General features: G+C 42.5%; 1 protein-coding gene across 10 annotated transcripts in view; it reads right to left on the bottom strand.

Moving 5' to 3' along the window:
• Nucleotides 1-27,674, bottom strand: part of RBPMS (RNA binding protein, mRNA processing factor) — a 164,168-nt gene that overhangs the window by 63,950 nt on the left and 72,544 nt on the right. The window lies entirely within an intron of this gene.

Raw genomic sequence — 27,674 nt, 5'->3', positions numbered from 1 at the left:
AACTGAATAGCTTTAAGATTTCAACATAATAAATAGCATTTAATTCCAGGTAGCTTATAAATTTATATAAAACCTAAATGTCCTGATGTGGTTAAACTCTGACTTCCATTACAGCTGGCTTGTTAGCTACACAGAGAAACAACAGGTTAATTGTTCCAGAGAGAGGACAGTCATTTCAGTTACCCTTGACCCTATTACTGCAGTTGACCTAAAAAAAAAAACATTCAATGAAATAAACCACAAACATCATAGAATACGAGATTCAGGGCAAGAGAAGTCAATTTTGAAACCCACCATTCAAGAACGCCCCCCCACCCCCCCACTGAGCAGGACAAATGGTCTCCTGACCTCTACTTTCATCACCATGGATTCGGAACCCAAACCACAGCCCCCAAGAGGCATCCCAGCAGGGGGCGCAAGTGTGCACTCAATCAGCTTTAGGTCCCATCTCTGTCTGTGAATGTTTGAGAAAAGAAGTTCTGACGACGACCATCCTGAAGAACACAGGTAGGCCCGTGGGCGCCGAGCCACCTTTCGTCTCCTACTTCATTAGCTTAAAGAAAATCAAGAGCAATTTCCAGAAGAAACTGGTGAGAACCTCTGACTCTGCAGATCAGGATGAACAACTGCACCTTCCAGGCTTCGCTCCAGGGCCGCAAGGAAGAAGAGCCTGTGGCTGGGTGGTGACGGCAGAGAGAGAAGTAAGGCCGGAGGAGCGGGGGAGGGAGGTACAACAGAAGCCACAACCCGGACCACACTCGGACCTGCACACGTCCCGGAGGGAGTGGAAGGGCTTACGAGCCGGTGGCCAGCAGGCAAGGCTGGGCAGGAAGGACTCGTACAGCCCTGACCAACAACAGAAAGTGAAAACAGGGTTCCCGTCGTACGAAACGCAACAGAAATTCTTTCCCTAAGTGGTTTTGGTTTTTAATTTGGGAAACCTTAGCATTATCTCGCCAAAAACCTATATAAGGAAAAAGAACAGAGCAAAATTCTGAAGCAGTGGTTGCTTCCATCCACTCCACTGAACGGCATTTGACTCCATCAGAGCTCATACCCCAGCTGAATAAAATACCCCTAAGTACGGACCTGAGGAGCTGTCATCCTTGCTGGCAGGTCAGCGCAGTCCTGGGCTGTCATTTAAAGGTATGTCATGGGGGGGCCTGTGTATTCACACTACACACCCTCAGCCACACACAGCAACAACCTACCATCAGTTTCAGGGTGTCACCACTGGCACTAAACTCCCCCAACCTTTTCGTGAAGAAGCAATTTTTCTAAACCTGAGTCCACATCGACCCAAGCCCAGGCCACGGTGGCATGGGAAGCACACCCTGGGACCTGTCCGTAGTCCCCGGAGACTTCTAGCCCCACAAAAACGGGGCTGCACAGCTGGATCCACGCCTGGCTTTTGCACTGGCGTCACAGCGCACGTGCCTCTTACAAAACCTGGGCTGGTGGCTCGGGTCCTAAAACATGCTGGAAGGAGTCTCCCCTACTCCTCGCCCACCTCTCTATAACCACTGCCCCCCAACTTTTGCGCTAAAATAACACCACCGTCATGTTCCAAATCAAAGTTCCAGCTCCTCGTTAAAAAAAAAAAACCCTAAGTTAAAATGACCCAATTTGTTTGGCAGCTTATTCAGATGCTAGAGGCTTAGAATACAAGCCACATTCCTCTAACATCTTTAGCAGCAATACCATATTTGGTCATCAATATCCTGCTCAGCTCCGTTTCTACTCTCAGGGATTAGCCGAACGCAAAACTTTTCCAATACTAAAGGAAGATGAAGAGGAGGGAGATGGCACTGGGTGGGGTGGGGAGAACGTGGCCGTGAGGAGGAAGGGGAGAGAGAGACGAGAAAGAGGGGAACAGATAAGGAGGAGACATGAAAAAAGTACCTTGTGCTTTCAATTAAAGCCGAATAAAATTATTTTCTGGCCAGTGACTTCGCATTAACTGCTGTCAGAATAAGATCACCACCGAGTCAAAGGGGAAATCAGTGCCTTTCAAAATCAACTTCTTACTCTCTTGCCTGTAATTCCTCAAAATCCTTCTTACAGTGTGAACTGAGGGAGACTTTTCCATTTTTATATGTTGTTTTACATGCTGACTAGAAATGACAGTTTCTGGATATCATTATGATATCAATCTGAGAATAAACGGTTACTTAGGAAAGAGCCCAACCTGCCTGGCTGCAGGGACAGCCAACAGTGTCTTCAAGATGTGACCAAAGCAACACAGGGTCACCATGACCTACAAAGGCTGCACTACCTCCCCAAGGCCAACTCTGGAGGTATAGGGACACTTCTGACAAATAATATATACAAGGGCAGTTTCAAAGCCATGTGCGTATATGTTAGGGACTGAATGTCGTGTCTTCCCAAAACTCCTATGTTGACCACTAATGTGATGGCGTCTGAAGGTGGGGCCTCTGCAAGGTAATTAGGACCAGATGAGGTCACGGGGGGGTGGTGCTCCTGTGATGGGATTAGTGCCCTTGGAAGAAAAACACGCCAGGAAGCTCTCTTACCAAGAACACACACCAAGGAAAGACCAAGTGAACACATAGCAAGAAGGTGGTGGCTGTCTGCAGGCCAGGAAGTGGTCCTTTCCAGATGCTAAATCTGTTGGCAACTTGATCTTGGACCTTCCACCCTCCAAAACTAAGAAAATTAGAAGTCTGTTGTTTAAGCTTTTCAGCGTACAGTCTCGTGTTACAGCAGCCTGAACTAAGGCATGTTAACAGTTTCTCCTTCCTTGGGCCACAGTTCCTAAAACATCTAGCAGTATTCCCTCTGAGTTTCCCCGTGGTTCCACGTAGGAACATCTCTCCTCCACCAAACCCATCCCCAACCCCACCTTTCACCTTACTGCAGGTGACGCAACCAACAGGAAGTTATCTTTAACCACCTCTGCAAGGCCTGGCACATGTGATCACTAGAAGGCCTAATAATTCAACCTCAAAGCTACAGAGAACAATCAGAGGCACTGAGAGAAAATGGAAACTCTGCATTCACACACTGCGATTCTCTAAGCTCAAAGAAGTCAGTTCTCCCATTCAGGGCTGTTGAAGGAATGTTTAAAAATCATGTTTTTATTACTCACATGTCAACAAAGCTCGAAAACTATTTGTGAATAGAAAGGTTCAAGAGAATTTTCTGGATTTGCGGAGTGACCGGAACAGAGCAGACACAAAGTCACCAGGGCCTCCCTGGAGAAAGGTGGGGTGGCTGCTGGGATGGTCCCCCTTCTGTGCGAAGGGCACTCAGCGGCCAACATCTGGGTCCTGTGCCCTCAATTCTGTGACAATAGCTGAGTATTTAAAGGACAGCTGATGCCCAGTGACCAAACATGGTTTTTATCTTCAGAAGGCTTCAACCCTGAGTACCGAGATACAGAAAGTGGAGGTGGGTGGAGCTGAGCCACGGTAACAGTCCTCCACCGGAGAAAACACCCGCACACCCCCGCCACAGGCCTTCAGCGTGGACCTGAGGCCTGAGGGAGTCGCGCTGGTCTGGAGCATCCTTCAGTTTGCTGCCGGGTACCCCGGGGCCCTCAACCATGGCTCTGCCATTCAAGTACACGGTTGTATCCATCCTGGAGAATGAGTTTGGGGACCACGGATGCATTCAGCAGAGAAAACACACAGTCAAGAATGAAACAAGGCTACATGTACCCACTGAATAAATATGCCCATGACAATATTATGTTAACAAAATACTCAACAACGTTCAACAGTCTTGGGGCTGCGGGGAGACTGCGTGTGTTCGAACACACTGGTCTGTCCGTGGAAGCCCAGGAACGTGTGTACCGAGACAACCGTCCCACCAGTAGTGAAAACTCTGGTGGTGTGGCTGGGCGGGGGGAGAGCACTGCACCATGACTCCTGTCCTGTTCACTTCCATACTGTTGCACTTCCTGCACAGGGGTGTAATTTACACACCAATGACTTGTAAACTCCGATACGGACTTTTCAAAGAGCGGGAGAGAGCCAGACTGCGGGGTTTCCCACGGAGGGCCGGCAGAGCCAAGGCAGAGCCAAGGCAGAACCGAGAGTAGAGACAGGAGGCATCCGGGCAACGGCGTGTCCAACCAGCCAGGCTGCTGCTGTTCTCTGTTAGGTTTTTAAAAAATACTGTATTTTGAGATATTTCCAGACTTATAGAAAAGNTCCTGCACACGGGTGTAATTTACACACCAATGACTTGTAAACTCCGATAGGGACTTTTCAAAGAGCGGGAGAGAGCCAGACTGCGGGGTTTCCCACGGAGGGCCGGCAGAGCCAAGGCAGAGCCAAGGCAGAACCGAGAGTAGAGACAGGAGACATCCGGGCAAGGCGTGTCCAACCAGCCAGGCTGCTGCTGTTCTCTGTTAGGTTTTTAAAAAATACTGTATTTTGAGATATTTCCAGACTTATAGAAAAGTCACAGATATAGCACAAAAAAATTCCTGTGCTCCCTTTGCCCGCATTTCCCACACAAACTTTTATTTCCGCCTCCCTGCATGGTTAAGAGTAAGAGTAAGTTGAAAGTATGATGCCCCTTTACCCTTTACGGTTTGATTTTCTTAAAACAACAACAACAACAATAACAAACATGAGGATCTAATCCAGATTCACACAAAGCATTCAATAATCTCATTAGGGTCTGAAACATTTTCCCCAGTCCTTCTCTTTTATGACCTTAACATTTTTCAACAGTACGGTAGGCTGTTTGTTTTCTCGAATGACCCTCAATTTGGGTGTATCTGACTTTTTGATTAGATTCAGGTTATGCATTTTTGGCAGGAATAAGAGATCTGTGTCATCCCCGGTGCACAGCATGGTATCATTTTTGTCCCATTTGTAGGGGTAACACTTTTGATCGCTTGCCAAGTTTTTTGCTGTAAGGTTACTATTTCCCCTTTTTAATGAGTGAGTATGGCGTAGGGAGAGACTTTGAGACTATGTAAATATCATGTTCCTCAATAAACTTTCACGCACTAATTCTATCACCTACTGATGGTTTTTACCTGAAGCAATCATTATGGTGACTTGCTAACCCCATCACTCCACTCCTTTTGTATTTATCCATTTTCTCCCCTAAGGAAAAGCTTTCCCTTCTATTTTGTTTACTATTTATTCATTAATTTGTTCATTCATTCACACCTCATTACTGATTCATAGCTTATGTTATTCTAGGATTTATAATTAATTGCTATCATTTGTTTTGGCTCTCAACCTTCCCCAGATTTGTAAGTACACACACACACACTTTCACACCCACATCTATTTAGGTACATTAACACCCCGAGTTTGTACACTGATACAGCTCCCTTTCGAATCCAGCACTACTGGGTTCATTGTAGCCTTCCTTCTCTGCACTTGTAACCCTTCCCTGCTAGCTCTCATGACCAACTACACATTTACTTATTTGCTCAATACAGAAATGCATACTAAAAGTGGTTTCAGAATTGCTAAACAGCAACATAAAAAGTCTAACTAGGGCTCATTACTTCCTTATCGTTACTTTGTCTTTAGCTTAAAAGTATACAACAGCCAATATGTGTTATCCAGAATTACCCGGGTTAGTTCTCATCTCCCTACCACCGTGGGAGTGGCTGTATTCATTGGAAATACTCGTACTGTTCACTTGAAATAGCTAAGACTCACTTGTGTCTGCCTGTACTCGGTTAAGGGCCTGTCCGCATCCTTCTCTCTACCTATGCATTCACAGCAAGGAAAATCATTTTACTGTTTAAAAAGTTAGAGTACATTCGTCAACTCATTTTCTCTACTTACCCATTTTTTATGCACACTGACTAAAAAAGCTAAGGATCTAGAGTTGTAACAGCACCCCCTCACTTGCTGTGGCTTCCTGAGATACTAAACCTTTTGAAAGGAGACTAAATAACCAAAGGTTTTTAATACCATTTAAAAATTTTCAATTCCTCAGTGAAATATACTGAAACATTTTTTAAAAAGGGGAGGCAAGGGCGGTAATTAAAGCTGCTGTAATAAGTAAGCCCCGCCACAGATGAACAGGTAAGTGTATGTGGCCTGAGCCTGGGGGAGACAGGCGTTCTCAAGGATGAGCTGCACCCCTCGCTCAACTTCTTTCTCCTGGTGAGTCCTGGACCAAACGCCTGCACAGAGTGAGGATTCGGGCAAATCCAACCGTTTACGAACACTACCCCATTTGGACGAGCTATGTGAAACTTCACTGGAGAGTTCACAGACCACCCTTCCCACTCACTCCACCGCCAGTGGGCTCTGCTGTCCTCTGGGGGACAGCCACACGTCCCCACTTCTCTTAGAACGAAGGATATTTCTTCCTAAGAAAACCTTCTGGCATTTCATGCATACCCCATCCTCATACAGTAATCCACTGGGTCTGAGGCATACCTTTTGAACCAGACGAAACTTTTTTCTTTGCTAGAATAAAGACAGCAGAGTAGTGGCAATTTCATGTGATTCACCTGAATATGCTGAAAGATCTTTCTGGTTGATTCTTACAAGCTGCTTACTGCCCCTTGCTCCACACCCAGTTCCAAAGGAAAACCAGCTTTAGCTGTAAGACATGTGGGGTAGGCAGAAGACCCTGCGCAGGTGGCTACTCTGAAGAGGAGCAATAAATGCTAAGTTATAGGTACTAACAAATTCGTTCCGATTTTTCCAACACAGAATAAAAAATGATTTGTTACCAAAAATTATACATACAGTACAATAAAATACCAGTGCATGAGAATACAGTTTGTCATAATGTGTTCAGTTCTTCTCCTGTCTTGAGAATCTTTTAAGCTTTTCAGATAAGGTCAATGAAACCCCCATCTCCTGTCCAGGAAATAACAGAAACCTGAAGGCAGGAGCTCAAGTCAAGGTCAAGCTTAGTTCTGACCCCTTTCTGACCTCAGTGCCTGGATCTTGTCTTCTCTCTGGCTTCACACCATCCTTTCTGCTTGGTTTTGGGCACATAACCCCAGCTCTGCAGAGGGCGGGAGTTCCAACAGGCCTCTTTAAGACCTACCCAGGTGCAGACTCCACCAAATCTCCAGGGCTACCTCCTAACCTGCTGTGAGACCCCCAAGGCTCCCCCAGGTGGTGGCAGCTGATCTGCCCGGTGCCTTCTCCGGTGCTTTCTGCTCGTCTTTCCTATCGCTGACCTCGCCTGTGTTATATAACTAACTTATGGTTTTGTTTCTCTTTTCGAAGGTAGTTAATTATTATACTGTAAGGCAGAACAATTCAGAGAGTATAGTGAGTGGGACGGGGCATGGGATGGTAAATTGATTTCCTTCTAATTATCAAAATTATCAAGCATGAAACATCAAAGTCAAACCAACACTGCTGGTTGCTGTAAAGAGCAGAACATAAAATGATGTCCACAGGGGAAAAGAACGAATTCAAGTCTCAGGAGTAACTACAGAGAACGGCATCCTTAGCTGGTCGTGCGGAGGTTTTGTAAAGCTTCTGTATTCCAGGGGACTGAGATCATGGTTTGGTTAAGCTTTAGTAAACAATTATTCAATTTCTCAGCAACCCCTAGGCTTCTTCCATAAGCAACTTAACTGCTCCAACATCGGTTCCCTTCCCTAGTTGACTAGAACCTAATAAATAGGACAGCAAATTAATTAATCAATTTGAAAATGAATCTTATTATCCAGTTACACAAGTTGCACTTAAAAGATTTTTAGTCATAATAGCACGTGGGGGGTATGCGGGCAAGAGACCCTCAGGCCGCAGGCGGCTTCATTGTGCCCCACCCCCTTCAAAAGATTCTTCATTCAACCACAAAACGCACTCGAGTCCTTATCTGCTAAGCGACCAAGCATCGAAGCATCTTTTATTCATAACTTAAGCTTCTCTTTCATTTAATATTGACTTAGCTGAAAATCCAATGTTATTTTAAAAGATGCTAGACTATCATATACTGTCACAGATATGTTTAATAACTTGCTGGTGAAACAGAATTCACACATGCTCTAAAATTCATCCTGTGGTATACAATGCAATGTTGTTTTTTTTTTCTGTAGAGTATCAGAATTATGCAATCCTCACCTCATACAGCTGTAGAACCCTTGTGCACAAGTTTTTACGTGGACACGTGTCCCCAATTCTCGAGAAGTGGGGCTGCTGCGTCACACAGTGACTCTGTGTGAACTCACGTCGTGAACAATACACGACTGGCTTCCAAAACGGCCATTCCACTTCAATCCCATCGCCAATGTATAGGGATCCCAATTTTTCACATCTTGTCAGCACTTGCTATTGCCTGTCTTCTTTATTTTAGCCATCCCAGCAGGCATAAAGTGGCATCTCATTGTGGTTTTGATTTGCATCTCAATGCTGGTGTAGTTTAAAAATTTAAAACATTTTGTTAAAGAGGGCTAAGAATAAAAGCCTTCTATTTTCAAAGAGCATTTTGGTCACAAGGAAATAACCTGGGAACCACAAATCTTTCAACATAAAGAAACAAAGTTTGAAAGAATTAACTCCTACCTTTTAGAAGTTAAAAACACAAGTTAGAAATAGAAACTGTTTTCTGAAGATTATTGATAGACATATCACTCCCTTCAGGAACTATGTAGGTAAACAGATACTTTGGAGATAGCCGGAGGCCCCAGGGGACCAAACTATATTTACAGTTTTCTGAGTTTTGTGGCTTTCTCTTCTACAGGCTGCATAAAACATCCAAACAGATTAGAAACAGATTCTAGGCAAGGTACATACAGAAGTGTCCCTAGGAGTCAGAAAACAATTGTTCCATTCAGCTGAAACCTTAAAATGACCCAATGGAATGCCAGGTAGGAACTTGAATTTGGATGCAGTGGCGAGGGTGGAAGGACGTAGAAGGAAGAACTGAATGTTATACACATCAAGAGCCGATGAATGGAGGAAAAGAAATGGGAGGGGGTGGTCAAGGCTGCAATTTTAAAAACAGAGAACTAGGTTCTTTGATTCGAAGCAGCAGACGCCTATCAAAGTAAAAGCATGAAACTCACAGATTTTTATTACTGAAACTCCTAACACGGGCGTTTTCAACCACGGGTGCTGTCTTCATGGCCCCCTCCCACACTCCTCAGGGCCATCTGAAAATGTGAGGGGGTGTCAGGGCTGTTCCGTGACTGAAGACCACAGTGGCGGTCAGTGGGCAGGCCAGGACGTTCACGTCAGTCCTATCCCATACAGGAATGACCTCACCCCAAATGCCAACAGACTCCCCAACACGGACGGAGACGTTAAGATCCAGAAAAGCCACGTACTCCAGCTAAATCCCCATTTAGCCGTGAGAATCCAGAATCAGTCTTCTGACTCCTGTCACTGTGGCGACTGCACGCGCGCGCACACACAAGACAGTTTTGTGAAGCCCGTCGCTCTACAAAGACTGCATTATTCCCGGATAATAATAGAGGTCATTGTTCAGTTTCCACTGTGTTGAAATGTAGGGAGATGCGGGTTCCAACAAGGAATGAGCAAGTGAGGAGAAGAACCCGTTAGATGTAAACCGGATTTTATACTTTTCCCAAATAAGGGCACGGCTCGCGGCAACGTCCAAACTGTTAGTACAACAGCCTGGGCCGCAGGGCCACTGCCCATTAAGGAACTATCACACCAATCCTCTCATTTTGGGGGTATTTTTAAATCCAACTACCTCCAAGTGCTTGCCCTGTATTTACCTCAGAATAATCTACTCACTCGTTGTCCTCCTTGTCTAAACAGTGGCCTGAAAAGAGCGTGTCCCTCTCCACTGGTAATGTATCTAGATTATACTTTAACGAAGGGGCTCCTGTCCCAGGGCTCTCTCCGCCTATGTGGCCATTTGGGTTGAAGCTGGGCTCCAAGTTCAGGTTCAATTCCTCGCTCTATCGCCTGCTTTGAGAGGGTTTCAGTAAGCATTAGATTTCTCAGTATCCTGTATCCCCTTCTGGTTTTTAACCCCTTGAAAATTTTTTTTAAGTGTAATTTTGTTTCTAAACCAGATGTTCCATAAAACACAATGAAATTTTATCCTGTTTTGGAAGTTCTGAAGCACACTTACGTCCAAGTCTAGCCTAGAGTGTCTCCAGAGGTTTACCCCTGACTTCAGGCCTATGTCATTTCTCCTCTGACATTTCCCAACAAGCTCACGTCTGAGTGTTGTAATAGAACTAGCTTGGCAACAATCGAGAAACCTGTTATCATCCCTCACTAGCCATCTTGGGTCTGGAATTAAAAAAGTTTTAATAATATTTCCAAGTGGCCAGGCCACTTCCTAAAATAGTTTAGCCTTGGCTTCACTTTTACATGGGGGGACCCCGCCCCCCAAAAAAAAACCAGAATTTTTTTTTTCTTGCATGGGTTTATTTACAGGCTCCAAAAAGCAGCATCTTAAAAGAAACGTGTTCAGCATTCTCTAGGTTTCAGGGCCAAGCCCTACAGAGACTTGCTATTTCCTCAACAGGGTTCCGGAGGGATCTCCCGCAGGTCGTCACGGGGGTAGGCTTAGTTTCCAAGGAGCAAGTCTGGGCCAATCAGTATAGAATAACACTCCGACACACGCCTTCCTCGTGGGTGCTGGTAACACATTCAAAACTACTGTTTCTCTTTCCCTGCAACGTAGGAAAGAGAGAGGCCACACTTGGGGAGTTTCTCGATCTTACCTCTATCACTTGCTCTGTTCTGTTCACCCACCGTTCAGCCAGAATTTATTTATAAAAAATCGTGTATTTATTCTTCCATGTTTAAGCTTCAGTCACCTTTGGCCTACTGCATCATGGGATGCAGTCCACCCAACTGAGATGTTTTCCCCACTGCTCTAAACAGTTTTTGAACTCGTGGATTCTGATGCCCTTTAGTGCTTCTGTTGTTTTTGATTCACCTCTTCCACATGGGCAAAATGTTTCCCTTTGAGCACTTTTTTCATTCAGGAAAACAAAAAAGGGAGTTGCTTGGGCGAGATTGGGTGAAATGGGAGGGTGGGGCATGGGAGTCGAGCTGTTTTTGGTCAAAAACTGCTGAACACTCAGCACAGCATGGGCAGGTACACTTGTAAATCACCCATCATGAAATGGGCAAGTATTGAAAAAGTCTTCACGCACAAAAAAATTTCACTGAAGCCAAACACAGCCTCTCCCAACAACACCAGCTGGCACACTGACACCGATGGGTTCCTAGAACACACAAGCCCTGCCCTCCAGAAGATAACTCCGTTTTGGGGGGGGGTCACCCCCTCATATTCACATCAACAAAAGTTAGCACTCAAATTCACAGCCTCTCACTCACCATGCCAGACTCCTATGGTGAAACCTACAAAGCAGTTAAGGTATCTGCCTAAACAACAAAATGAGGAAACCTTTCGTGTTTATGTGCCGCAAATCCAGAAGGCCTAGAAAACTTGGGAGATGGTTTGGGTGGACCCCCTTCCACATATTGGTGAAGGCAGCAAGAAAACCGGTTCTCCAGATGTTGTTAATTATGGTGACCATTACGAAGGAGACACCCAAACTCAAGGTCACAACCAATTTTGGATAGAATGTCTCCTCAGGTAAAAGAAAGGCTTAAGTTATAGCAATTACAAGTGTGGGGCTTTGGGGTCTGCCTGCCTACATTGAAACCTATCTCCACTGCTAATCTTGGGCGTGTTTTACTAAACCTTTCTGCGCCTATCACCAGCTGTAAACTAGAAATGACAACAGTCCACACCTCATAGGGTTGATGGTGAGAAAAAAATTAGCTCTTCTTGCTAAAGGTTAGATTAAGGTCCAACATGTGATAAGCACTCCTGCGGTCCAGGGCACATGAGCTAAGAAGCTGCTTCCTAAACATGAACTGACAGTGTTTTTTATTCCTTTGGGCTTTCTGGAAAGGTGCTTCTACCACTTGTGAAAGAGAAGGATGAGATTCACACACAGCCTTAAGAGCCCCCAAACACAGTGTGATGCAGTGTGACACAGTAGGACAGCATGCTGCAATCTGAGCTGGTGCTGCACAGCTTCAGAGAATCCTCTTTGTCCGCCTGGCCCCGTCCCCCCACTGGGCGCTGATGCTCAGCCCTGAATCTCTCACCCTCTTCTGTCAGTTCACAGGGGCAGAGTAGCCCTTAGGGGGATGGGCTGGTGACTACAGAGACTGGATCCACTTCATAGGAGAATTAGGAAGAAGTACTTCAGGGGTGTCTGGGTCTTCACTGGATTTGACCACCCGCCCCAGCTAAATTTATTTATTTTCCACTAAAGCATACTTTTCGTTAGCTAGCCACCTCCTGTGTATATAACCATACCCTTCGAGATCTGCTTTGTATAGGATGACTATAAAGTCTTGACAGGACCTTTGAAGCAGCTATACACTCAATCTTTAAATGTCAACAGCACCAGTGTCAAACAGGGTTTATTTTCCAAAGGGTTGAGAGGGCACCAGTATCTGAACTCCTGCCACTATGCTCTCAAACTGTTCTGAAAAGCACGATCGAAAGACCTGGGTCCTGGTGATGTGAGCAAGGAAGGGGGGGTGGGATGTCTCCACTTCAAGCACGGTCAGCTATCCATTAAAGCAATTACTTTACAGTGACACTTTGAAATAGGTAACCTCACGTGGAAAACAGCAGGCCGGAGTGCAGACAGTATTTCTTCATTCAGGAATCCCGACGTTAACATTTTTGCTCCGAGGACTTGGAAGGTAAACAGGGCTCACCAGTTCTGGCAGGAACAAAGGCATCTCTTGGGATCCTTAACACACAGCTACCAAACGTAGCTGGTGCCGCCAGCAGTCCCTCTCCCCGCAGTCCTCACTGCCTCTCCTCGTGTCTCATTACTGGACAATAAGTCCACTCATAAGCACCCCCTTCTCAGGGGGACAAAGGTAGCAGCTGCATAGCTGCCTTCTACTCCCGCTACCTGCTGAATAAAGGCGCTCACGTCAGGGGCTCTAACAGCCCAAGCTTAAAAGGAGGTAGTTCCTAGGCAACAAGTTTCACTTAGTTCGGTTTCTGACCCTGAGATCTTTGGGTTACAAGGGACAGACCTCCGAAACAGCTGGTTGATGGCCCACATCTGCTTAACGTTCGCCCATGACATTCTAGTGTGATGTCTGTCACGCCGCTGGACACTAGAGAAATCTTGGAATCTAGGTGGCTAACTTCACTTACTTGGGAAATGGACAGAGAAAGAGGGCCAGCCACAACCAGAACTTTCCTATACCTGTATATAGAGTTACAGCTTCATGGCAGAACTTTGAGAAATTAAACCGACAGCCTAAAGAGATGTAGAATATAAACCATGTTCTGTCGATGTGAACATGTGACTAGTTTCTAGGTTATGTGGTTTATCTCTTTTGTAAAGTACAGGTTGTAGGTTTCTATCAGTTAGACACTGATAGAAAGGGCACTGAGGAAAAAGGAAACTGTACAATGGAGCTGACAAAAGAAACCAGAATCCTCTTCTTAGCCACAGTGTATACTAAATCAGGCCAGTCTAGAAAACAGACACCTACAGTCTTATAGTGAATCAGATGAAAAGACCAGGGCATTAATTATCAATCACAGCAATAAAAATCACTCAAATCTCTCTTTCTAGTGATAGCGAAGAACATCCCCTTCATTCATAAAGAACAGCCATGTGCAAAGTCACACAGCTCTGTGCAAAGTATAGAACTCCTGATTCAATTGGGAAGGAATGAGTTTCTAGACACTAATCACACATCCAATAGCTCATTCATGGGTGGCAATACAAGTCCTTTAAAAATAAAAGGGTTACTGGTGTAGAAACTTTAAGTATCAAGGATGGTGTTGGCACTTCAAGAAAAAGACTAATTATACACAATTATACACTAATCTAATTATTGAATATAAGGAGACTGACCAAATTCTTTATCCAACAACACATATTAAATGCATGCCAGGCAAAATAAGACAATGGATGAATGGATGTGTGAAAATACTTTATGAACTCTGAGATATGGCAAATGATTCACACTGTGCAAGATAAAACTCTCAAGTATAAAACCAAGTATTTCTGTGTGTCTATACGGAAAAGCTTATGAAAAATAAGTGCTATTGGTGAGGTGGACAGGCTACGATAACACACTGAATGCACTCTCTTCTTTTAGCTTCTGGTGTCTGTTAGTCCATCTGAGGACCCATCTTAACTTTCTGCAATATGCATGTTTTCAGGACCATTTTGCAAAGTTCCCTTGGAGTCTGTATTAGTTCCTGATGGAGAAGCAAAAAAGATGGGGGACAGAGACGAAAAACAGTGCTGATATAAACAGATGCCACAACTGAAAAAAGACAGTTGCCTAAACTTCCCAAAAACATTTTGAAAAGACTTCCATTTTGAGATCAGTCAGAGCCCACAATTAGCCTCTGAGTACATTTTTATAGCCCTGTTTCTGCCTTCCAGTCATTCAGTATGAACATGCCTCCTCCCACCAGAAATCTCCCACTGGTGGGTGCATAATCAAGTTGAGGGAATCTTAATATTAAAGTTAGTCTTCAGTTAAATGCCAAGAGGAGGTAAAACCACATCTCTTGTAGTTATTCATTTTTTTTCATCTACATAACAGGACAATGGCAATTCTTCGGAAAGAAAAGGCTGCATTACATTTTAAAAAATAAATATATTTTTAGAAGTCAATGACTTCACATCCTCAACTTTACTGAGTATAAAAAAAAGTCAAATCCACCTATAAATTATTTATTTAGCCCTCAAAGTTCTTTATTAACATTGCTAAGCTAAATCAACCCATGGGCAGGAAATGTGTTCTCTGATGAATGCATTAAAAATACAGAAATAAGGAAAGACGGTAGCATTTGTTCCAAAAACATTTTTTAAAACCTCTAGCACAGACCATCAAATAGCTTGGGAACTCTTTCCAAACAAGAATTTGGGGCTTAGATACAAGTTTGCAGAAAAGAATGTAAACAGTGATGTCTAAACTTTGGAAGTTCACTACGAAGTACTTCCTGTGCTTCACCATGAGCCAAAACAAAGTGAGTGGAATGGCTCTCACCTCTGAGCAACTCCGATCCGCACTCCCCTCCACTCCAACACGTTACCTCTAGGACACTTACAAGGCCAAGGCTGAGTTTCTCCCTCTCTACAAAAAAGCTCGTTTAGACAATAAACCTAAGGAATCTCATGGGCTGATAAATAACGTTCACACAGAATGGATGTAGGCGTGGGTTTTAAAGCGATTCATTGGAAACTCAAATGGAGACAGACACGGAGAAAGGCCTGAGTAGCCTGACAGAATAAAAGAGATGCAAGCCTGTTTGCTGGGCTTACAATATCCTGAAGGCGGGAGAACATTAAGGACATTTATTACTTTGTTTCCCCAAAAAGCTCCAAGGAAGAACCGATGAATCAATTTACCATTAATTGCATTATAATACAAATCAATGTTTAGAAGTACTCTGAAAGCAGTGGAATTTGGGATTCCCTGTATTTTTATATATACTCAGTCTGTAGGAAAGAGGATTCAGGAATAAAAACCAGTCAGTCATTGTGAAACTCATCATCTACATCAATTATCAGAATTTTTACCTTCTATTGAGGGCTAATAGGTTTAAAAATACTCTCATTAATTTGATCCTCTTAACCTTTAAGATATTACCAGTAGGAGGAAAACTGAAGCTCAGGAAAGAGCTTCTGATCTGTAAGTGGCACTTACCATCTGCACCAGTACAAATGGACCTACAGGGTATTATGCTAAGCGAAATAAGTCAGTCAGAGAAAGACAAATGCCGTGTGATTTCACTCATATGTGCAATCTAAAAACCATAAAACACAAAACTCATAGATACAGAGAACAGAGTGATGGTTGCCAGAGGGGAAGGGGTTCGGGGTACGAGATGGAAGGGTTGAAGGGGTTAAGCGGCACAAATTGGTTGTTATAGAACCACCAATATGTCACAGGGATGTCAAGTCAGCACAGGGAATACGGTCAATAATATTGTAAGAACTATATATGCTGTCAGATGGCTATGAGATTTATCAGGATGACCACTTAAGTAAGTTACACAGAATGTCCAATCACTGGGCTGTACACCTGAAACTAATGTAATATTGTATGTCAACTGTAATCAAAAAATAAAAAATTACTTTAAAAGTAGGACAAATTGGCCTGACTGGTGTAGCTCAATGGATTGAGCACGGGCTTGCGAACCAAAGGATCATGGTTTGATTCCCAGTCAGGGCACATGCCTGGGTTGCAGGCCAGTTCCCAGCAGGGGACGCATGAGGGGCAACCATACCTTGATATTTCTCTCCTCTCCTTCCTTTCCCCTCTAAAAATAAATAAATAAAGTCTTTAAAAATAAGTAGGACACATTGGCAGGTACAATAAAGTCACCAGGATATAAAGTATAACATAGAGCATAGAGTCAATAACATGATAATAACTATGTATACGGTGCCAGGTAGATATTAAAATATCGGGGAGGGGGGACACTTTGTAGGGTATATGATTTTCTAACCACTATTTGGTATACTTGAAATTAATACACAATAATACTGAATGTAAACTGGAATTGAAAAATAAATTTTTAAAAAGCATTTAAATATCTGAAAAAATTATTAATATTTACAATGTTAATGGGAAGATAATTCACAAGACAGAAAATACAAATAGCTAATAATCATAAAATGTTCACAACAAAATAAATGTGAATTCAAAAAGTGGGGGAAAAACAGTAAGGGGCAGAACCTAGATTTGAACCCGATCGGTTTAACTGAACCCCATCACTACACTGCCTTGAATGAAAAAGCCCCCCAGAGTAATTGGCTACCAAGCAGACATATTCCTTGCTCCCTTTTAACCTCAAATCAGCTAGGCATTTAGTACCTTTTCACAGGTACACACACACTAACGACACCCAATGTTATGCACGAATACATAAAACCACCCTAATACATCAAATATACAGTACACTTTTAACACTGGTGAATTAAGAATGTTTAGGATTGTATTAATTATGTTTTTAGAGTTGGTGAACATCACTACAGACAAACCTAGAAGACACAGTACAATATTGGAAAACTCAAGTATCTTTCTGCTACAGTCCCCTGGGACGTCCCCAACACAAAATGCCTTTTCTCCGTTGGTTCTGCCGCTCGTTTATTTAGCATTATTCTATGATGTGTGAACAGCCCAATCCTCTTTCATAACCTGGCAGCTTTCTCACTGAGGTGTATGTGTGACCCGTGACTTTGAACAGTTGCTTCTGCCTTCTAGTCAATGGGCCTTCTAACTGAATACCAAAATTCTCCAAAAAAAATTATTTTGCCTTATTGTGTGAATTCTAATTTTTCCCTGATTTTTGAAAATATAGATATAGTTTTATACTATGCCTAGTTTTGCTCCTTTATTATTTATTAACTTTCTGCTTGAGAATGTGGTACGAATGTCTTTCCTTTTAAACTTATTTTCATTTCCCATAATATACTGGGTTGGCCAAATAGCCTGCATGGTTTTTTCCTGTAAAACAAAAGACATATTTTTCATTTTCACCAATAACTTTATTGATTTGGATATTCTGAGTATGTGGGCTGTCTCCCTCATGGTATAATGTTGATTGTTTTCAATTAATGTCTCGATTTCATCACCATCAACTTCATCTGGTCTGCCCGACTGCGCGGCATCGTCCAACGAGAAATCTTCAGCACAGAACTTTACAAACCACTTCGGACACATTCAGTCAGTCATAGCACCTTCGCCCCACACTGCACAGATCTATTTTTGTGTTTCAGTTGTGTTTCCACTTGTTTTGAAATAGTAAAGCATAATATATGCTGAAAATCTTGAGTATTTTCTTCCATCTTCAACATTTAAATGGCTACACAAATACTCACCAATTCTGACGTTTTTAAAAAATGCACACTGATATGACAGTTGTCACAATACAATCTAACAGAATTGTTTTGAATGAAGTTAAAGACAACCAAGTGCTATTCGAGCCACCATACAGAAAATAAAAACGAACTTTTTGGCCAATCCAATATTTCCAAATTTTATGTATTATATATCCATTTACTTCTGAGTGAGGTCTTTTTCAGCAAAAGGCATATAAAGGACAAATTAATTAAAATGATTATAAGAGAACTACTGGTTATAAGTTTTTACCAGGAACTTTCTATGTTTTCTGGGGAAATTATGTGGACCTTTTGATTTTAAAACAATCTTTAAAATTAACTTACCCTACAATGGCTAGAAAACAAAACTTAAATCTTTTTATACACTGTCCAAGTTACTCAAGGTACCACTTAACTTTTCAAAGTGTTCTTTATTGGAACGTATCAGTATATTTTTAGAACATGAATTTTAGTCTTAAATATATATCTCATGGCTTATTTTCTATAAATATTATCCTTCTAAGACAGATGTCATACTTTTTAAGATTCCAGATTAGTCAGACCATGTTCGCTAGAATTATTGTATTTCTTAGTCAGCCTTTCCCCATATTTGCATTAGATACGTTATTTTTTATATTACAGAAGCATTTACTCTATTTCTTCTTCCCTATTTTACATATTTAAAAATCATTGACTATTTGTGGTTCTCTGATTTAAAGTTTTTTATGTTTCCATATAATATTTATTAAATGCCTATTAAAATAAGGAAAGTTTACACTTAAGTATAAACTAATACCTCATATTGCATGTAGTTTTAAGGAAATAAGAGTATAAAAATAACACACCCTATTCCATTTTAAGGGGCATAAGTCCCACCCCTACTCCCCACATTTAAAATGTGCTAATCTATTCCAATTACAGAGTAAAACCAAGAGTTTCAGCTTTGTGGATCAAAAGTTCAAATCCAAGTAGATTATCAAAACTACTAAGCCAACGTGAGAGGGAGATCTCTATCCCCTAATCATACTGATCATGTGATCGTTCAGTAAAAAATAAAATTTCACAACAGAGTGATTTTAAGGGGCCAAAATGTGCTGCACTAGAGAGCGCTCAGTAACGTGGACGGGGAGTGGAGAGCGTTGGTTTTTAAACCAGCTTGGCTTCTTCGCAGAAGGAATTCTAGCAAGAATTCCTCATTCTCTGCACTTCATATTCCACAAACACTAACTACACTTGCAACTTTTGCTCACAACAGAGGCAGACAGATTTTCAGCATTTCTGAAATACCTGACGAACCGTGGAGAAAGGGCAAGGTCAGTATGAGCTAGCGTTCTAAAAAAGAGAATCTAGATAAGCTTAAAACAAGCAGATCCACAGGAAAAAAAGAAAGCACAATGCAAAGCACAGAGCAGCTTCACCCGGCCATGTACTATGGTGGTGAACTGCTTGACCTGGAGAAGAGCTGGGTGAACTTGAGATTTCCACGTACACTTGTCACAGCAACATACCCCAGTTTCTGTGGGAGGGCCTTTGGTTCTTCCTGTTTTCTTGGAAGAAAGGATAGTGCTAACATTTCAGGCTACTTTCCCTTCTCCAGACTTCCTTAGGGTTTCTGTCACTAGCACTGCATCTTACAGTTTCCTACACAAATGCTCAATTGATTTAAGTAACCTATTTTTCTTCAGGCAAAGACATTAATTAGGATTTTAGCAAATACCTCCATTCACCTTCACTTGTCCCCCCGCCCCAGAAAAACTTATATTAAGTATGTGCTACACCATTCCAGGGAGGTTTTATAACAATCCAAAAGTACAGGACCATTATAAAAAAATCAGGGTGGGAAATAAAGGAAAAAAAAAACAAAACAAAACAAGCCTATTTCAAAGGCAACTGAACTGTTTCTCGAACCCCAAAGTCGTTAAGAAAAAGGGGAAAGTCCAACAACCCTGCATCATGGTGCCTTCACCACAGGCACAGACACCATGTCCCCAACTGGGTGACATCAAATGGCTGCCTTAAAACTCGGCAAGTCGAGAGCAAGCCGTTATAAACAAATTTAACAGATAAACACGAGATCGGACTCATGATCTCATCTGGCAGCCCTGCACAGTTCCCGTCCAAAAGTCCCAGCTGGGATCACACTAATTAGGCCTCTTCAACCACTCTGAGCAACAGGCTAAGAGAAATTTAGGGAGAAATCTTTTAAATTGATAAGGAACATGCTGACCTGGTGCCTGGTGAGGGGAGAGCTGAGACGGGCCATCTGGAGGCTTGTGTTTGAACAACTTTTGTTTAGGAGAAATGCTTCACCTAACTCACAAGCTGTACAAATATTAAGATCAAAAGTCCTAACGTGTACAAGGCGTCAGGAAACCTGGGATATAGGAAACAGACGGTTGTCCAGACTCCTGCCTGTGTGGCCGGTACCTGTCTCACTTCCCCAGGGTCTGTATTCAAGAGTTCGTAGCAGCACTTTATGGCTGTATCTTCTGACTAAGAAAGTATACTTATGGTGTAGCTTCATATTTACAGCATTTACAAGTGTTTGTTGCTTGGCAATCTCCCTTTGCAACTCTGTGAGTAATACCCCTGTTTCAGAGACGAGGAACCTGCTATAAGAATAACGAATTAATGATGCCCGACACGTAGTCGGAGAGCTCCAACTACTCAACCAAACTACAATTATAAACACAGCTGCGATCACTGTGGTTAAATGACTGTAGTGTTCACCTCGATGCCAGGAATTCAAGGAAATTCAATGAAAAAAAAAAACAGTTTTTACTTATGGAAATTAGGTTTTCCCGAATATACCAGTTGTTTCCATGTGACACTATCAGGTACCTTTTCAACAGGCTTTCTCACAGAGCAGTGAAGATTTCTCTGAAATTTCTTTTTCTCATACAGTTGAATCAATATATTTTTCCAATAATCAAGAGATAATTTAATACTAAATACCCTCAATTCCTCTTTATTTTTCACTTACGATTCTTAAGGCTCCTTTGCACTGAAGTCCGAATGACTGCCACCTTTTTCCTCCTCGAAACCAACTGCTCTCATCCCTATAAATTCTATGTAGATCTTGGGAAAACACCTTTCCTTGATGCCTTACGTTTTGTTTCTTTTATATACAGCATGCCAGTCGTATCTCATTAGAAGGATCACCCAAGGGCTGGGTTGCGTTGGGTTTTCTCCCCCCTTCTTTACGAAGGGGTAGATCATGTAAGGGTGACGCAGCCCCACCATGCAAAACGGCCATCACAGAACTGCGACTAAGCCCCATCGCAAGAAATTCTGAAGTCCCACAAGATACCAGAAGAACCTAAATCCACGACTGCAGTCAGTCACATTTTTATCAAGAGCCCAGTGATCACTTCACACATTCTAGGTTGGTTATAATTAAGAGAAGAAAAAAAAAAACAAAACCTCCTGAACATAACAAGTATTGGCGAGGACATGGAAAAACCGGAACCCTCATCACATTGCTGACGTGCATATAAAACGGTACGGCACTGTGGGAATGTTTGGAGGTTCCTAAAAAGCTAAAAATACAATTACCATATATATGACTGAGCCGTTCTGTTCCCAAACATATACGCAAAGGAATTGCCCCTATCAGACAGACAGATACTGGTACTGCAATGTTTACTGATGCACTACTCACAAGAGCCAACAGATGGAAGCAGCTGCTAAGGTTCGTCGACAGATGGACGGATGGAGAAACCAAAAGTGGTATGCCCATACAAGGGAATACTACGGGGCCAGAAAAAGGAATATTTCGATACATTCAACAACACGGATGAATCCTGAAACCACACTAAGTGAAAGAAGCCAGACCAAAAGGACAAATATTTTGATATTAAAAAACAGGCAAATTAATAGACACAGAAAACAGATGAGAGGTTACCAGGGGCTAGCAGGAAGGAAAAATGGGGATACGTGCTTAATGGTTCCAGATTTTCTGGTTGGGGTGATGAGAAAGTTTTAGAAATATCAACAGATAGTGGTGATGGTTGCACAGCATGACGAATGTAATTAATGCCACTGAATTGTATGCTTAAAAGTCATAAAAATGGCAAATTTTGTTATATTACATCATGATTAAAATAATATTGATACCAAAAAAACTTGAATTGTATACTTCGAGTGGGCTAACTATAACTACCTATGGTGTCAGGTGATCACCAGACTTACTGGGGGGATCCCTTTGTAAATCACGTACACGTCGACGACCGTGCTGTACTCCAGAAATTATCATATTGAACGTCAACTGTGAGTGAGAAATAAAAAAAAACTTTACGGGCAAATTATGTAATATGTGCGTTATATCTTGATACAGTTAATGTAAAAAGAACCCAATGGCCTTGGGGTGCCATGGTAATGAAGAGATCACTTCATCAGCACTTTCAACCAGCATCCTCCAAGAGTGACGTCAGTATGTGGCAAGAGTTTTTACAACACACAACACCTGACTCTGGAGTCAGGGGCCCTGACCTCTTTTCTCACCTATTTTTCTCATCAGATTGGCAAAAAATATATTTTTTGGTCTGCCACAGAATTCCAGTCATCAGTTTGTGTGTGCCCTCGGATGAAAAAGGCTGAACCTCGCTGACTTGGATCAACGAGTCTCGTCTGACAGTGAAGCAAATTACGGCCTAAACAGTACTCCGTTGTGGAGGCAATTTGCAATGCATGGTTTGGTAACGTCAGACTGCTGCAGTCCTGATATAATAATTTAGAATGGAGCCTCTGATAAAACCCACCCCCCCGCATGACAAAAAATGAGGGGCGGAGAGTTTTTCAAACAAATTGGTGTATATACTCAACAGTCCACCCACAGTGTTCAAAAGTACTTCGGATGAGCCGACCCCAAGCACGGGTGCAGGCGGTGCCCGTGAGGGACGGTAAACAAGGGGCGCAGCGGGCCTGCTGCCCTGAAGTGGCCACTACGAACCACGCTGATCTGTGAGACATGAGTTCAGCTGGGCGGCAGCAGCAACACTGGGGTCTTCACAGCTGGCAGCAATAAGCAGAGATGGCTCTGTCCCTCCCCTGCTTGGGGTCTTTATCCTCAGACCTATTCCGCTTCCTGTGTTTCTTCTTAAAACTTGCACAGATCAAGTTTTCACTGCTGGGCTACCCCTCAGTGGGGCTGTATCTGATTTACATTCCCCAATCATAAACAAACCCTAGAATATGTGGAGACTTGAGGTTATCAGGCCCTTCCTCCATTAGCAGGGAAAATGGAACACTGCCCATCAAGAAGTTACGAGTGTGTGTTCGAGAGCAGAGGACAGGTCAGATACCTTGCTGTCGGTTTAAAGAACGAATGGGGTTTCTAATCATGTGGATCAATGGGAACACAGATAACCTGAAGGGAGTCTGGGTTTGGGTTACTTTCAGCAAATTTGGGAGGTTTTGCTATAAAAACAAAATATACTATATTTAATGTAGAAGGTATGAGTAACCCCTGGTAAAAGTTCAATGTTTCCACTCAAATTTAATCTGAGCTTTTCCATAAAATTACCAAATTGACTGAAGCATAACCACAAAATGGAAGACAATAAATGGATTTAAAAATCAGTCGTTAAAAGAAAAGACTAATTATTAATACTAAGGACTAAACCAGAGAGTAACCAAAGCATAGAATTAATAACAAGAGAAGCTCCAAACATACAGAAGTGGTTCATAACACTGAGAACTATTCTACAACGAGGGACTTACTGGATTGAGGTTTATGTTTCTCAATAGTAGGATCAAATAAAACATCACAAAATGGAACTTTCCCCAAAGAAATGTGAGGAAAAGCTTTTAAGAGAACTGCCCGGACGAATGACACAAGGAGAAAATTTTGTACTGGCCATGAGCATCACATGTTTTTAATTCACTAGTTAGAAAAGATGACCCTGAAAAGAAGCGTAATATATTGGGCTGTAGAGAAGACGTGTCAGCTTCATGATGAAGTGCACTACCCTAAATGGGCTCGTTTTTCCTCCAGAGAGAAGAATCCTGGCTCCATAGACACATACCATGGCCATTTGTCCTGGACCACATGAATTAAATAGTCTGTCATTGCAACCAGGATGGGCCTTTTTTTTAAAAATTATCTTCTTTGTCATGCTATTACAGTTGCCCCAAATTTCCCCTCCACCCAGCCACCCACACTCCCTGAGGCAATTCCCACACCACTGTCCACATCCATGGGTCCTGCATATACAGTTCTTTGCCTACTCTATTCCCTATGTAGTGCTTTACATCCCCATGGACATTCTGTAACTACCTATTTGTACTTACTAATCCCTTCACCTTTTTCGCCATCCTCCCAACCCTGCTCCCATCTGGAGACCATCAAAATGGTCTCTGTATCTATGATGCTATTTCTATTGTGCTGGTTTTACTTTGTTATTTTTTTAGATTCAGTTGTTTTATTGCCGTTTTATTGTTCATGTTTGATCTTCCTCTTCTCAAAGAAGGCCCTTTAACATTTCACACAATACTGATTTGGTGGTGATGAACTCCTTTCTTTAGTTTTTTCTTAGTCTGGGAAGCTGTTTATCTGTCATTTGATTCTAAATGATAGCTTTGCTGGGTAGAAGAATCTTGGTTGTTGGTCCTTGCTTGTCATCACTTTGAATATTACCTGCCCATTCCTTCTAGCCTGCCAAGTTTGAGAAAACAGCTAACAGTCTTATGGGAGCTCCCTGGTAGATAACTAACTGCTTTTCTCTTGCTGCTTTTAAGATTCTCTCTTTGTATTTAACTTTTGGCATTTTAATCATAATATGTCGCAGAGTGGGCGTCTTTGGGTCCATCTTGTTTAAAACTCTCTGTGCTTCCTGGACTTGTCTGTCTCATTCCTTCACCAGGCTACAAAGATTTTTTTCAAATGGTTTCCAATTTCTTGTTCGTTCTCTTCTCCTTTTGGCACCCTTATAATACAAATGTTAGTATACCTGAAGTTGTCCCAGAGGTTCCTTACACTAACCTCATATTTCCGGATTCTTTTTCTTCTTGCTGTTCTGATTGGATTTTTTTTGGTTCCTTATGTTCCAAATCACTGATCTGATTCTCATCTTCATCCACTATACTGTTGTTCCCCTGTAAATTGTTCTTTATTTCAATTAGTGAATTCTTCCTTTCTGAATGGATCTCTTTTCACACTGTTCGGGTTCACAATAAGTTCCTTGAGTATCCTTATAACCAGTATTTTGAACTCTGTATCTGATAGATCACTTATCTCCATCTTGATTAGTTCTTTTTCTGGAGTTTTGTTTTTCTATTTGGGCCATGCTTCTTTGTCTCCTCACTTTGGCAGCCTCCCTGTTTGTTTTTATGTATTAGGTAGAGCTACTGTATCTCCCAGGCTTGACAGAATGGCTTAATGCAGCAGGTGTCTTGTAGGGTCCAGTGGCACAGCCTCCTCTATTACCCAAGCTGCATACTCAAGGTTCGCCCACTGTGTGACCTGTATACAGCCTCTTGCTGTAGTTAATAAAGACTTGATTGCTGTTAGCCCATCCAAAGTCAACCACCGCCTGTGTTCAGTCTGGGGTCACACAGCATTAGCTACAGTACAAGCAGCAAGGGGCTGCTACCTGTGCTGGGCTTGTAGGTGCCTTGAAGAGACCAGGCTGTGAACCAAGGCCAGTTCTGCTAGTGACAGGCCTGGGGCAACATAGCAAGAGGTGTACAGGGCTTGCTAAAGCCAGATACTGCTCATTTGAGACAATTTAGAAAAATCTGAAGCATGGGCCAAGACAAGCCATTCACATGAAAAAGTCACTGGAAATAGCTTGGGTGGGTCTGAAAGTTGGGCGGGGCAAACAGTCTGAGCTAGGATGATGGAATCTCAGATATGGCACCCATCTGCTGGTTCTGCGGGAGGGCTCAGAAAAGGTACAATGGCATCTGCCAGCACTTCTGTCTGGGAGAAAGCAGCTCTCCAGCTCTTGCCCTCATACCAGACAATTCAGTTCCTCCCTATAAGTCTCTGATGTTTCCAATCTGCTGCCCCAGTGCTACAGCTTAGAGAGACTGAGTCCAAGCAAGTCTGTACGTGGGCCCTCTAAAAGGAACTGCCTGGGATTCCAGAAGTTTCTGTCTTCCACAGCCTCAATCCACAAACTCAATCCCTGCTGGTTTTTACTCAAATTATGGAGATTTATCTTTATGGCACTGCAGTGCTGGGCTGAGAGGCCTGCTTGGGGCTAGGATCACCCCAGCCCAAACCCACACCTGAGATATCCCTCCCAATGTTTATCTCCCACCTGTGGGTGTGGCACCAGCTGGTTCCACGTCGCCACCCCTACTACCAGTCTTGTGGTTTTGTCTCTAATTCCATAGTTGTAGGACTTCTATTCAGCTCAATTTATGATGGTTCAGAATGACAGTTTTTCTACAGGTTAGCTGTCATTTGGACGTGGTTGTTCAAGGAGGCAAACCGTGTTTACCTACACTGCCACCCTGACCCTTCTTTGCGGGGCCTACCTCTATAGTTGTAACATTCACACCCTCTAGGTCTCAGTTCCCTGAACTATAACAGGATGGCTCCTAAGGTACAAAGACCGCTAATGCTCTATTGTATAAAAGTTAAAAACATTGACAGAGACCAACCAGGAGCAGAATAAATGCCCTACACTCACAAGTCAGCCTCTGAGCAAAAGAAAGCTCATGTTCAATACTCCTCAGGTAAATATTAAGAGTTACCCTTACGTCCACAGAACAAGACAGACTTAGACATGCTTCGCGCGGAATTCTTCCCAAATTACCAATACATGAGCAACAAACAGAATTAATGATTAAGGGAGAGGATGCTGTCAAAAGCTTGCTATGAGTGAAAAAAGAAGGAAGAGCTGAGCACAAGAGGAACCTAAAACTAGACCTCAGGTGAAGAAAGCCCAATGATCTGGGCCATTTGCTACAGGGATGGACTTAAACATCTCTCTCATCATGGCATACAGCACAGCTCCAAAAGTGACATTTGTAATGATATCACCGTCAGGTACAAAAAAATGTGAAATTACATTGCTTAATAAGGTAAGAAAACACAGCTATGACTATGACCACTTAATAATCTAACTCATAAAGGAATGTTGCCTTCAGATGAGAGAGGTAACTGACTATAAAACTCTAATGTTCTTCAGAGGGTAAATGACATCTTTATATACATAGCGAGCAAAGATCAAGTAAGTCAACGGAGAGCCCATTCTGTGCACAAGTTTTAGCTACTGTTACTTTCTTTATAAGAACAATGAAAAGAACCCGGTGAACACTTCACCCAACATAACTTTGAAGGACCTAGAACATTTCTGCATTTACAAAGCTGTCACCTGGTTAGAATGAAAGAAAACACTGAGTAGAAATCACAGTGTAATTTTTGAGTTTAAAAGTTTTTTGAGAAAATGCTGGTTGTATCCATGTAATGCAAATATCATGAAATAATTTTTATGCCAAAATATTCAACTATACAATTTACTGAACTGTGTACCACTGGTATTCAACAAATAATTGGTTTACATTCTCTGGGAGAGGAACAGTAAGCAGTGTTTCTGACCAGAAGGTCATTTATCCAAATCCAGAAAAATTCTAAGCTCTCTGATTCCTAAGACTTCCCTGTATGTTTCCATGAAAAACCAAATTATTTCTTCTGAAAATGTATACATTTTTCTCAAAGCCCCCAAACCTCTCAAGATTGTCACAATGACACCACTATGAAGACCTCACTCCCTTGCGCCACCAAGTCATTGGAATATTGGGTCTTTTCTACAGTCCCCCCTCGGTCCTTTCTCAGCATCCAGGAGCTCAGAGGAGCAACGGGCAGGGGTACCTGTAAGTTCCAAAGCAACACGAGGGCTAGTGACAAGTTCACAGA

The sequence above is a fragment of the Sturnira hondurensis genome, unplaced genomic scaffold (genome assembly GCF_014824575.4).
Source record: "Sturnira hondurensis isolate 20B ecotype Veracruz unplaced genomic scaffold, ASM1482457v3 Scaffold0008640, whole genome shotgun sequence".
Lineage (NCBI taxonomy): Eukaryota > Metazoa > Chordata > Mammalia > Chiroptera > Phyllostomidae > Sturnira > Sturnira hondurensis.
This window is presented reverse-complemented; position numbering and strand designations above follow the sequence as displayed.